Source organism: Bos indicus, chromosome 2, assembly GCF_029378745.1.
Source record: "Bos indicus isolate NIAB-ARS_2022 breed Sahiwal x Tharparkar chromosome 2, NIAB-ARS_B.indTharparkar_mat_pri_1.0, whole genome shotgun sequence".
Lineage (NCBI taxonomy): Eukaryota > Metazoa > Chordata > Mammalia > Artiodactyla > Bovidae > Bos > Bos indicus.
Genome location: NC_091761.1, coordinates 57,270,210 through 57,283,539, shown reverse-complemented (window position 1 = coordinate 57,283,539; position 13,330 = coordinate 57,270,210).

Sequence of the window (13,330 nt, the reverse complement as noted above, 5' to 3'; positions counted from 1 at the left end):
TGGGTTGCCATTTCCTTCTCCAATGCATGAAAGTGAAAAGTCAAAGTGAAGTCGCTCAGTCGTATCAGACTCTTAGCGACCCCATGGATTGCAGCCTACCAGGCTCCTCCATCCATGGGGTTTTCCAGGCAAGAGTACCGGAGTGGGGTGCCATTTATTTCTATAATAAATTATTTGGAAGCAGATCATATGGAATGTCAAATTCTATGTGTATATAAATTTGTTCTGCTCTTCCTCTGGAAACCAAAATGGAAGCAGTTAACATAAATTCAGAGAACTGTACATTATTGGCAGGCTGAAGGTCACAATAATAGTAGCTAGTTTCTATTTCCAGTTTTTTAAGGAATCTCCACACTGTTCTCCAAAGTGGCTGTACTAGTTTGCATTCCCACCAACAGTGTAAGAGGGTTCCCTTTTCTCCACACCCTCTCCAGCATTTATTATTTGTAGACTTTTGGATCGCAGCCATTCTGACTGGTGTGAAATGGTACCTCATAGTGGTTTTGATTTGCATTTCTCTGATAATGAGTGATGTTGAGCATCTTTTCATGTGTTTGTTAGCCATCTGTATGTCTTCTTTGGAGAAATGTCTGTTTAGTTCTTTGGCCCATTTTTTGATTGGGTCATTTATTTTTCTGGAGTTGAGCTGGAGGAGTTGCTTGTATATTTTTGAGATTAGTTGTTTGTCAGTTGCTTCATTTGCTATTATTTTCTCCCATTCTGAAGGCTGTCTTTTCACCTTGCTAATAGTTTCCTTTGATGTGCAGAAGCTTTTAAGGTTAATTAGGTCCCATTTGTTTATTTTTGCTTTTATTTCCAATATTCTGAGAGGGGGGTCATAGAGGATCCTGCTGTGATGTATGTCAGAGAGTGTTTTGCCTATGTTCTCCTCTAGGAGTTTTATAATTTCTGGTCTTATGTTTAGATCTTTAATCCATTTTGAGTTTATTTTTGTGTATGGTGTTAGAAAGTGTTCTAGTTTCATTCTTCTACAAGTGGTTGACCAGATTTCCCAGCACCACTTGTTAAAGAGATTGTCTTTAATCCATTGTATATTCTTGCCTCCTTTGTCAAAGATAAGGTGTCCATATGTGCGAAATAGAACTGCCTTATGATCCAGCAATCCCACTGCTGGGCATACACACTGAGGAAGCCAGAAGGGAAAGAGACACATGTACCCCAATGTTCATCGCAGCACTGTTTATAATAGCCAGGACATGGAAGCAACCTAGATGTCCATCAGCAGATGAATGGATGGGAAAGCTGTGGTACATATACACAGTGGAGTATTACTCAGCCATTAAGGGGAAAACATTTGAATCAGTTCTAGTGAGGTGGATGAAACTGGAGCCTATTATACAGAGTGAAGTGAGCCGGAAGGAAAAACACCAATACAGTATAATAACGCATATATATGGAATTTAGAAAGATGGTAACAATAACCCTGTGTACGAGACAGCAAAAGAGACGCTGATGTATAGAACAGTCTTATGGACTCTATGGGAGAGGGAGAGGGTGGGAAGATTTTGGAGAATGGCATTGAAACATGTGAAAGATCATGTATGAAGCGAGATGCCAGTCCAGGTTCGATGCACGATACTGGATGCTTGGGACTGGTGCACTGGGACGACCCAGAGGGATGGTATGGGGAGGGAGGAGGGAGGAAGGTTCAGGATGGGGAACACATGTATACCTGTGGCGGATTCATTTTGATAATTGGCAAAACTAAGACTATTATGTAAAGTTTAAAAATAAAATAAAAAATAATAATAGTAGCTAGTAATTATTGGGAACTTTGTGACACTTTGTAGTTTAAGTATTTCACATGTACTGACTCATTTAGTTTTCACAAAAAAAAACTTCATGAAGTACATGTTTCTATTATGTCCATTTTACATGTGGGAAAAAAGATTTCAATAACTTTTACTCTGTGACACAATGCATGTGGGAGGAGCTAAGATTTAAAGCAGAGAGTTTTGACCCACTTATCCACTGTCAAGATTAGCCTTCAAGATTTACAAACAGCTCATGATGCTTAACAGCATCAAAGCAAACAACTCAATAAAAAAATGGGAAGAAGACCTAAATAAACATTTCTCCAAAAAAGATACACAGATGTCCAAGAGGCACATGAAAAGATGTTCTTCATTGCTAATTATTAGAGAAATGCAAATCAAAGCTACAATGAAATATCACCTGACACCAGTCAAAATGGCTATCAACAAAAGATCCACAAACAATAAATGCTAGAGAGGATGTTAAGAAAAGGGAACTCTCCTACACTGTTGTTGGGAATGAAAGTTGGTACAGCCACTATGGAGAACAGTATAGAGGATCCTTAAAAAGCTAAAAATAGAGCTACCATATGACCCTGCAATCCCACTCATGGGCGTATATCTGGAGAAAAACATGGTCCAAAAGGATGTTCATTAAAACACTATTTACAATAGCCAAGACATGGAAGCAACCTAAATGTCCACTGATGGAGGGATGGATAAAGAAGATGTGGGACATATATACAATGAAATATTAAAGTGAAATTTAAAGTGAAAGTCTCTCAGTCATGTCCGACTCTTTGCAACCCCATGGACTATACAGTCCATGGAATTCTCCATGCCAGAATACTGAAGTGGGTAGCCTTTCTCTTCTCCAGAGGATCTTCCCAACTCAGGGATCAAACCCAGGTGTTTCACATTGCAGGTGGATTCTTTACCAACTGAGCTATCAGGGAAGCCCCTAAGTAGAATATTACTCAGCCATTAAAAAGAATGAAATAATGCCTTCTGCAGCAACATGGATGGAACTAGAGATTGTCGTACTGAGTGAAGTAGGTCAGATAGAGGGGAAATATCATATGACACCCCTTATAAGTGGAATCAAAAAAGAAATGATACAAATGAATGCACTTACAAAACAGAAGCAGACTCACAGACTTAGAGAACAAACTTATGGTTGCCAAGGTATATTTAGAGAGTTTGGGATGGACATGTACACACTGCTATGTTTAAAATGGATAAACAACAAGGACCTACTGTATGGCACATGGAAGTCTGTTCATAGTTATGTGGCAGTATGAATGGGAGGGAAGTTTGGGGGAGAATGTATACATAAGGCTGAGTCCCCTTGCTGTTCACCTGAAGCTATCACAACATTGTTAATCAGCTATACACCAATACAAAATTAAAAATTTAGGGGGAAAAAAAGAATGGTGAGGTAAATACATTTGAAAATTATTTAATACTGGGGTAAACAGATTGTTATCTTCTCTGCTTTAAATTCGTTTGCTTTATTGTATAAGAGAGCATGACCACAGGGATCTGAGAATTCTTAAAAATTTTAGGACATCAACATAATTATCATTCCTAATCCACAGCCTAAAAACAGCACACACACACACACACACACACACACACACACACACACAAACACACCTGAGTATATTCTTAGACTATTGACAGTAAAACAAAATTATTGTCCACACCAAGTGTGTATTTGGTCTTAGAAAGTCTGTTTTGAGCTTTCTGTGTGTTGAGTATTTTCTTATCAATGCCAGTATTTTCTTGCAGTATTTCAATTGTCATAAAATCTGTATCTCAGAATGCAAAAACTGAAAAACCTTCAAATCCTAGACCATAATCTATGTATCCAGTGTTTGAGAATTTGAATACCAGGACATATTCAATACCATAATTGGTGTCAGTAAAGAAATAGTATATTTTTAAAGAAAACAATAATTTCAAAATGAATTTTTTTCTGATGTGGGTTAAATGTATACAAAGTATTAAAAATTATTAAAGTAACTTTGACATAAATTTTAAAAAGCCACATAACGATTTCAAGTCTGCATGCATACATAAAGATTCTCACCCCAAGATGGCAGTTCCAAAGATAAAGTGACAAACAGATAAAACAGCATCCCACAGTACCCAAGCTCACCATGCCTGGTGTGATACATAACTATGATTTCCTACTTGATTATACTATTTGGATCTAAATGACAGAGAATGGTGAGACAGGGAATGTGAAGCAGTCAAAACTAGAGACTTTTCCAGCTTTGACAACACCAATCTTTGTCCAGATATTACAGAAATCATTTTAGGCAGAAAAGGTAGAGCTTATAATTGACTTTTGGTCCAGTAAACAAGAAAAGAAAATGAAAATGTGCCACACTTATGTTGATATAAATGTGAAAATTGCACACATTGTGTTTCTTTAGCTTTCTCATCAATCAAACTATTTGATTCTAAGTGAATGATTTTTTTTGTTTTGTTTTAGTTGCTCTTCTTATCATAATTCAGATAAAGCCACTGTTTATTTATTTTTTTTTACATATGGAATTTTACTGAATTTTTGACATTGACTGAGAAATATAATGCAACAAGGAGGAGGAGCAAATTCCTTTGGAAAAAATATACAATTGACCCTTGAACAACATGAGTTTGATTTGCAAGTTTCCACTTAAACATAGATTTTTTTCAATGATAAATAGTACAGTGCTCAGATCCAGGATTGGTTGAATCTATGGATGTGGAACCATGGTATCAGCTATAAGGAAACTTGGATAGAAAGGGGAGGGCCAACTGTAAGTTAAACAGGGATTTTCCACTTCAAGGAGTGTTGTTGCCTCTAACCTGACGTGTTCTAGGGTCAACTGCATACATCATTGCTAGTGATTGTGATGCTAAAGACATTATTCTTAAAAGTGTGAAGTAGTTGAAAAGATGCTGGTCATTTATTTCTGCTTTTTGTTTGGTTACTTGGCTTATTTGTAGTAATCTCTTCTTTGAAAAATGGACATTCAATAATCAGTGATCTACATTTTCTCCCACATCAAGGGACATGAAAATTGTGATACAATATTGAAAGTGATAATGAAATATATTAACCAAAATGAAAAGAGTACTTAACCCACATTGAGCAAAATTCATTTGCATCTTTCAATCAGTCAGTATTTATGAAGTTCTCACTTTTTGCTTAGTACTGTGCTACACAAAAGAGAAAGTGAGCATTGCTTTTAGAGTATACTGTTTGTCAGTCATTATGTCAGGCACTTTGTACACCCAACCACACTGAGTTCTCAGAAAGATCAAGTAGATTGGATATAAATGTATACATTTTACATAGAATATAACATAAGTGAGCAAGTTACTTGCACAAAGTCAAACGTCTAGGAAACTATGCAGTTAGAATTTGAATCTAGAGTATCATGTGACTCTAAAGTTTATAATATTTTTACTCATACTAGTTCAGCTTACTTTCAATTAGATGGTGAGTAAATGAAAAAGAAGTGAAATAATAAGTAGAACTCATAAAGCAGGTGTCATTGAGAGCTAGGAAGTTTGGGAAAGAGATAGATAACGATGGGAAGAGGGAAGAGGACATCAAGTATATCTGTAGTAAGTCCTGTGTTGTGTGTTCCAGCTGACAGTACCTCTGCTATCTGATGATTGATGATGTAAGAATAGAATCATAAAACAGTCATTCACAATTACTGGAATATGTTTGGTTGACTTTGGCAGAATTTTGGTGACCTCCAATAGTTAAAGGTAGGTAAGAATTACATACATACTTACTTTAACGTTACTACCAGGTAGGAAAGGAAAAATACGTCTTGGAATGAATCCCATCATACATGTAAGCATTGATCACTAAACACATACAAATTTATTCATAAAACTTGTCCTCTCAGCTTGATGTAGTGTCAGCTCTCTCTACCCTTTCAGGAAGTCCACTAACAACTTGCATGAACATTCACTCGAGATAACCAGACTGCTGTTCTATTTCAGGTGAAAATATCCTTCCACAGGTGGGTTGATGTGGGGCCTATTCCTATTCTAAACGCAGGGCACTCAAAGGTCTGGCTATTGAGTCTGCTATATTTTTATACCCTGCTCATGAAAGGATGGGAATGTCCAACAATATTTCTATCCAACCCACTCACAAAGTCCAGTGGAAAATAATGTCCTGACATTTTCTCTGTTAAAAGGTAACATTTCTAGGTTTGATCTGGACAAAAGTTGCTTCTACATTTAAATACAGATAATCTCTGACTTAAGAGGGTTCAACTGACAATTTTTTGACTTTTCAATGGTACAAAAGTGCTGAATGTTCAGTATGTATAATATATATGATATATAATACATACACACATATATATACACTTTGAGTTTTGATCTTTTTCCAGGACAACCATATGCTGTATGATAGTATGAAACTCTTGTGATTCTGGGCAGTCACGTGATCACTAATGGAAAAACCTATATTCAGCACAGTAGTCAATAAATTACATGAATATTCAACACTTTACTATAAAATAGGCTTTGCTCTTTGCTAAATGATTTGGCCCAACTGTAGGCTAATGTAAGTGTTTTGAGCACTTTAAGTAAGGCTTAGGGGCTTCCCTGGTGGCTCAGCCATAAAGAATCTGCTTGGGATGCAGAAGACTACCAGCAATGCAGGAGATACAGGTTCGATCCCTGGGTCAGGAAGATCCCCTGGAGAGGGAAATGGTAACCCACTACAGTATTCTTGCCTGGGAAATCCTATGTACAGAGGAGTTTGGTGGGCTACAGTCTGTAGGGTTGCAAGGAGTTGGACACAACTGAGTGACTGAACACAAGAAAGGCTTGCCTAAACTATGTTGCTCAATCGATTAGGTGTATCATGCATTTTCAACTTAAGATATTTTCAACTTAACAACAGGTTTATTGGGAACTCGTCTCATCATAAGTCAAGAAAGATTTTCCACTATGTGTTCCTAAAGATGTTTGTGTATTTTGTGTGTTTTTCAAACAATGCCTCAATCTCAGTGTTTTAAGAAAAATTACAGGAAAATATAAAAATTAGTCATGGAAGCTTGATAATAAACAAGTCTTGATCAGAATCTAGAAATCCAAGAAAGATTGATCCAGACTACAGTGAAAGGAGAGGATTCTATAGGAGAACTGACATGCTTGAAAACCTGTATAGGTGGGGCAAAGCATTATGTGTTTAGTGAGTGGGACTCTAAAGATGAGATCATAGTGTTTACAGTCTCTGAGCTTGCTTTTCAACTTTGGCTCATAGGCCTATGTTGATCATAGAAGTACATCTTTGGAGGGGCAGTGGAAGTGGAAAATAAAGTCTTATATTATATAAGGAAGGCCCATTTGATGGGGAGGAAGATGCTTTCCCAAAAGAACCTCTAAGTTCATAAGTAACTTTATTTCTAGTGCTGCTTTCTTTTAGTAAAGAGAAGGACTGCCTCAGGAGTCCCTGTTAGAACTCTCAGGCTTCTGTTGTTTAGCCTGGGCTTTCCAGGAGTCAGGAATATGGGCTATTTTGCCTTTTGACTAAGGTTCCTCTCAGCTTTTGTGATTCTGTAAATGAGGAAGACTTTGAAAAAACCAAAACAAAACTTTGTAATATTTTTCAGTGATTTCTTAGTAATACCTTTCTTAAGACCTAGACCCTAAGGCTACCTTCTAAGAAGATACCACTTTATAGCAAGTTTCCTTTGATAATTCTTTCTCCTTAATGATCTTTTTGTTGTTTGTTGTTACTTTAAAAAGGGCCCATGCTCCAGGGCAAGTCAAAAAGAAACTGAGCTGTCTGCCTTTTCTTTGAGTGGTAGCTGTACATCCAAGAGACTGGTGGTTTTGATTATAGTATAGTGCTATAGGCTCGGTGGTTAGAATTATTTCAGGTACGGATTTTTTAAATGGATAATGCACCTAGTGATTGGACACATTTCTCTCCTTTAAAAATGAAATAAACTGTTTAAAGAGACAATAATATATATACATATATGTATACATAAAACTGAGATATCCAAGTCATGTTTAAAAAATACATGTATGTGCTAAATCGTGTCCTACTCTTTATGACTTCATGGACCACAGCTCACCAGGCTCCTCTGTCCATGGAATTTTCCAGGAAAGAATACTGGAATGGGTTGCCATTTCTTACTCCAAGGGATCTTCCTGATGCAGGGATTGAACCGGCATCTCCTGGGAAACCCTTAAAATATAAAATGCACTATAGTCACTCAGTCGTGTCCAACTCTTTGTGAAAAAAAGGCACTAGCTAAAGCAATAAGTGTTAGGAGAAATAAAACATCTATTGACTCATTCATCACCTTAAACTTATTATAAGCCTTTTTCTTTAAACATTAACTTATTATATTTTTCTCACTCATATGAAATGTCTATCTTTGTTTATAACTGATGACTGACAAGATGGTTTCAGCTACAATAATAATACAGCTGTTAAATTCATCATTAACACTCTTCTGCTACTCATGCTGAAGCAAGAAATTCTTTCAAGAATCTTTATTTTATTCTCAAATTAATTGTCCACTTACCTATCAATTTACAAAAATCAGTTTTCACTCTATGTATTTTGCCCAATTTGAAAGACTGCCAGTTGCCTTTGATAAGGTTTATGTGTAATATTACTACATGATAAGTAAGATGAATAAGTAAAATAATAAATGTAAAAAAACCTGCCACTTATTAAAATTCTATAAATGAGTTACTCAATTATAATTGTATACCCTGTGCAATTTACCCTTATAACAACTGAAATAGATAGTTCCATTTTATAAATGAGATTATGAAAACCTAGAAAAGTTAAAGTTTTATAATATCACATGGCTGATTATTTTACCAAAACTAGAATTTGAACCAAACATAAGACATATGCTTTCCCCTATGCTGTCTCTAATTATAAAATTTCTTTCATTGATTAAATCATCTGTTTTAAGAATCTAGAGACCCTATTCATTTGGCATAATTACAGATAATCTAGCTAACATCTTAATAATAAAGATAGAGGAACAAACTGTCTTTGTCTGGTAAAGTCACTATTACTACAAAGTCTTTAAATTAAAAAAAAAAAAGTTAAAACATACTTAGTTCAACTGACATGGAAGATGTGATCTGTCATATAACTCTGGAATGATATTTATATGAATATCATAGCTTTTTATAAGTTCTAAATAGCTACCCAGAAAATTTCCATTGTTTTAGAACAATTTAGAATTTTGGTGCTTTTCAAAATTGATACTTTCAACATTAAGATTTTAATATATTGAAAACTCCAAAAATGTAGCACCACCCTTATTTTATTACTGTTGCTATTACTAAATTTCATAATTGAAATAATACTTCAACATTCGGTTTAGATTCAGATCAGTCACTCAGACGTGTCTGACTTTTCGCAACACATGGAAGGCAGCAAGCCAGGGTTCCCTGTCCATCACCAACTCACAGAGCTTATTCAAATTCATGTCCATTGAGTCAGTGATGCCATACAACCATCTCATCCTCTGTCACCACCATCTCTTCCCACCTTTGATCTTTCCTAGCATCAGGGTCTTTTCCAATAAGTCAGTTCTTTGCATCAGGTGGCCAAAGTATTGGAGCTTCAGTTTCAGCATCAGTCCTTCCAATGAATATTCAAGACTGATGCCCTTTAGGATTGACTGGTGGATATCCTTGTAGTCCAAAGGACTCAACTGGTTGGATCTCCTTGCAGTCCAAGGGACTTTCAAGAGTCTTCTCCAACATCACGGTTCAAAAGGATCAATTCTTCAGCACTCAGCTTTCTTTATAGTCCAACTCTCACATCCATACATGACTACTTGAAAAACCATAGCTTTGACTAGATGGACCATTGTTGGCAAAGTAATATCTCTGCTTTTTAATATGCTGTCTAGATTGGTCATAGCTTTCCTTCCAAGGAGCAAGGGTCTTTTAATTTCATGGCTGCAGTCAGCATCTGCAGTGATTTTGGAGCTCCCAAAAATAAAATCTCACACTGTTTCCATTGTTTCCCATCTATTTGCCATGAAGTGATGGGACCAGATGCCATGATCTTAGTTTTCTGAACATTGAGTTTTAAGCCAACTTTTTCACTCTCCTCTTTCACTTTCATCAAGAGGCTCTATAGTTTTCTTAGCTTTCTGTCATAGGGGTAGTGTCATCTGCTATCTAAGGTTATTGATATTTCTCCCAGAAATCTTGATTCCAGTTTGTGCTTCATCCAGCCTGGCATTTTGCATGATGTAATCTGCATATAAGTTGAATAAGCAGGGTGACAATATACAGACTTGACATACTCCTTTCTCGATTTGCAAACAGTCTGTTGTGTCATGTCCAGTTCTAACTGTTGCTTCTTGACCTTCATGAAGATTTCTCAGGTGGTCTGGTATTCCCATCTCTTGAAGAATTTCCCACAGTTTGTTGTGATCCACACAGTCAAAGGCTTTGGCATAGTCAACAAAGCAGAAGTAGATGTTTTCCTGGAGCTCTCTTGCTTTTTTCAGGATCCAAAGGACGTTGGCAATTTGATCTCTGGTTCCTCTGCCTATTCTAAATCTAGTTTGAACATCTGGAAGTTCATAGTTCATGCACTGTTGAAGCCTGGCTTGAAGAATTTTGAGCATTGCTTTGTTAGTGTGCAAGATGAGGGCAATTGTACAGCAGTTGGAACATTCTTTGGCATTGCCTTTCTTTGGGATTGGAATGAAAACTGACCTTTTCCAGTCCACTGCCGAGTTATCCAAATTTGCTGGCATATTGAATGCAACACTTTCACAGCATCATCTTTTAAGATTTGAAGTAGCTCAACTGTAATTCTATCACCTCCAATAGTCTTTTGTGTGGTGATACTTCCTAAGGTCCTTGACATCAATTTCATGGTTTCAACATTAAAATATTTTTAATATTTTAAAAATATTTAGTCCATAACATTATATTATATACAACACTCCATAATTATAAAATTATATATAAATCACATATATAATTTATATAATTATATATTATATAAATATAATATATATTATATATAAAATAAAATATATAATATTCCATAATTATATAATTATAGTAGTTTATAATATTATATTCCATTATATTATAGACCATAATATAATATATTATATAAAATAATAATATAGTCTATAATATTTCAACATTAAAAGCTAAAAGCTAGTATAATTGATACTCAAAGGCCCTATAGTATGCATGCATCACACATGCACATATATGTATAGTACTTTCCCATGTTTACTTGAGATCCTTCTGGAGAAATAAATAAATGATTTAAAAGAGTTGAAATTTTCCAGCTTTTTCCTTTTCCTCTGCTCCTGTCCAAGAATATCATCATTCTGATTTTTCTTGCCTTTATTCTCAATAAATTTCATTTATGCATAAATGATGCATAGAAATCCTTGTGATTTTGAAATGTATTTGTAATATATTGTGTACCTTATTATATAACATTCTCTCCCTGTTTTGGCCAATACTATTTGAGTTTTGATGAATATATATTGATTTATCTATAGCTACCATCCGGTCCCATCACTTCATAGGAAATAGATGGGGAAACAGTGGAAACAGTGGCTGACTTTATTTTTCTGGGCTCCAAAATCACTGCAGATGGTGACTGCAGCCATGAAATTAAAAGACGCTTACTCCTTGGAAGGAAAGTTATGACCAACCTAAATAGCATGTTCAAAAGCAGAGACATTACTTTGCCAACAAAGGTCCATCTAGTCAAGGCTATGGTTTGGGAATGATGCTAAAGCTGAAACTCCAGTACTTTGGCCACCTCATGCGAAGAGTTGACTTATTGGAAAAGACTCTGATGCTGGGACGGATTAGGGGCAAGAGGAGAAGGGGATGACAGAGGATGAGATGGCTGGATGGCATCACTGACTCGATGGACGTGAGTCTCAGTGAACTCTGGGAGTTGGTGATGGACAGGGAGGCCTGGCGTGCTGCGATTCATGGGGTTGCAAAGAGTCGGACACAACTGAGCGACTGATCTGATCTGATCTGACACATATTTTATTTTCTCTTTTTAATTCTTCCAGTACATACATATGCGCCTCCCAGGTGCCCCTAGTGGTGGAGAATCTGCCTGCCAATGCAGGAGACATAAAGAGATGAGAGTTTATCCCTGGATTCTGGAAGACCCCCTGGAGGAGAGCATGGAAACCCACTCCAGTAGTCTCGGCTGGAAAATCCCTTGGACAGAGGAATCTGGCAGGCTATAGTCCATTGGGTCACAAAGAGGTGGACATGATTGCAGCAACTTGGCATCAACTTGTGCAATATATAATATATCTCAAATTACACATCCCTTCTCCTGTGATGTAGGTCTGTAGGTCTGTACAGTCTCCCACCTCATTTTGGCTTTTAAATAAAGTTCAAGTAAACATTCTTATATATTTGTCCTTTATTTTCTGTGTAATAATTTCTCTAGGATAAATATATAAAAGGATTTACTGGCATATAGAGGACATGGCCCTTTAATTTTACTAGATACTGCAAAAGTGTTTTCTGTAAGGTAGTTTTACCAATTTATATTCCTTTGAGTAATGTATGAGATTTGCCAATTTATTTGCATCTTCATAACTATTTTATGTTCTTTGCTTTATAATGTTGTCAGCCTAAATGGTGGCAATATATATCTCATTTTGGCTTAAAATCACATTTTTCTGATTATTAATGAGATTGAACCTCTTTTCATTTATTTACTTACAATTTAGAACTTCTGAGAAAAGCCTATTAATATTATTTACTTATATTTCTTTTCTTTTTTCTCTCTCTCCTTTATGATTTCTAAGCTGAAGACTAGTATTTTGTCAGATATATATGTTACACAAATAAAACCTTACCAAATCTGCAGCTTGTTTCTTCCAAAAAAAAAAAAAAAAAATCTGTATTTAGGCACATTTATCAATCAGTTTGTTTGTTGATTGGCCTTTTTCCATCTTGTTTAGTGTGTGAAATGAAATATGAATCCAGTATCTTTTCACTGTGAAAATTCAGTGTTACCAGGACCATTTGTTGAATAGTTTAAACTTTATCTACTGATTTACTAGGCTGAATCTGTCTTATACCAAGCTTCTGTAAGTGAAAAAGTCAGTTTCAAACTCTGAAACAATGTATTTATTTCTTTATCAGTACTGTGCTATAAATTGATTTTTTGCCCTGCAATTTTATTGCATTTATTTATTATTTCTAATATATATATTTTAGTTTTCTGTATATAAAACCATGTCAACTGTAAGTAGTGACAGTTTTACTTATTTTCCAATCTGGATGCATTTTTATTTCTCTTTCTTAGCAATCATAGCTAATTGCTCTAGCTATGACTTTCAATATTATGTTGAGAAGAATGGTGAAAGTGGGTTTTCTTGCTTTATTTCTCTATGCTGGATTTTGGATAACTTCCTAAAATGTATCTTTAGCTTTTCCATTTATTTGTTCCACTGTGTTTATTATACTGCTTTATTCTCTGTTGAATTTTTAATTAACATTTAGTTAATTTTTAGTTT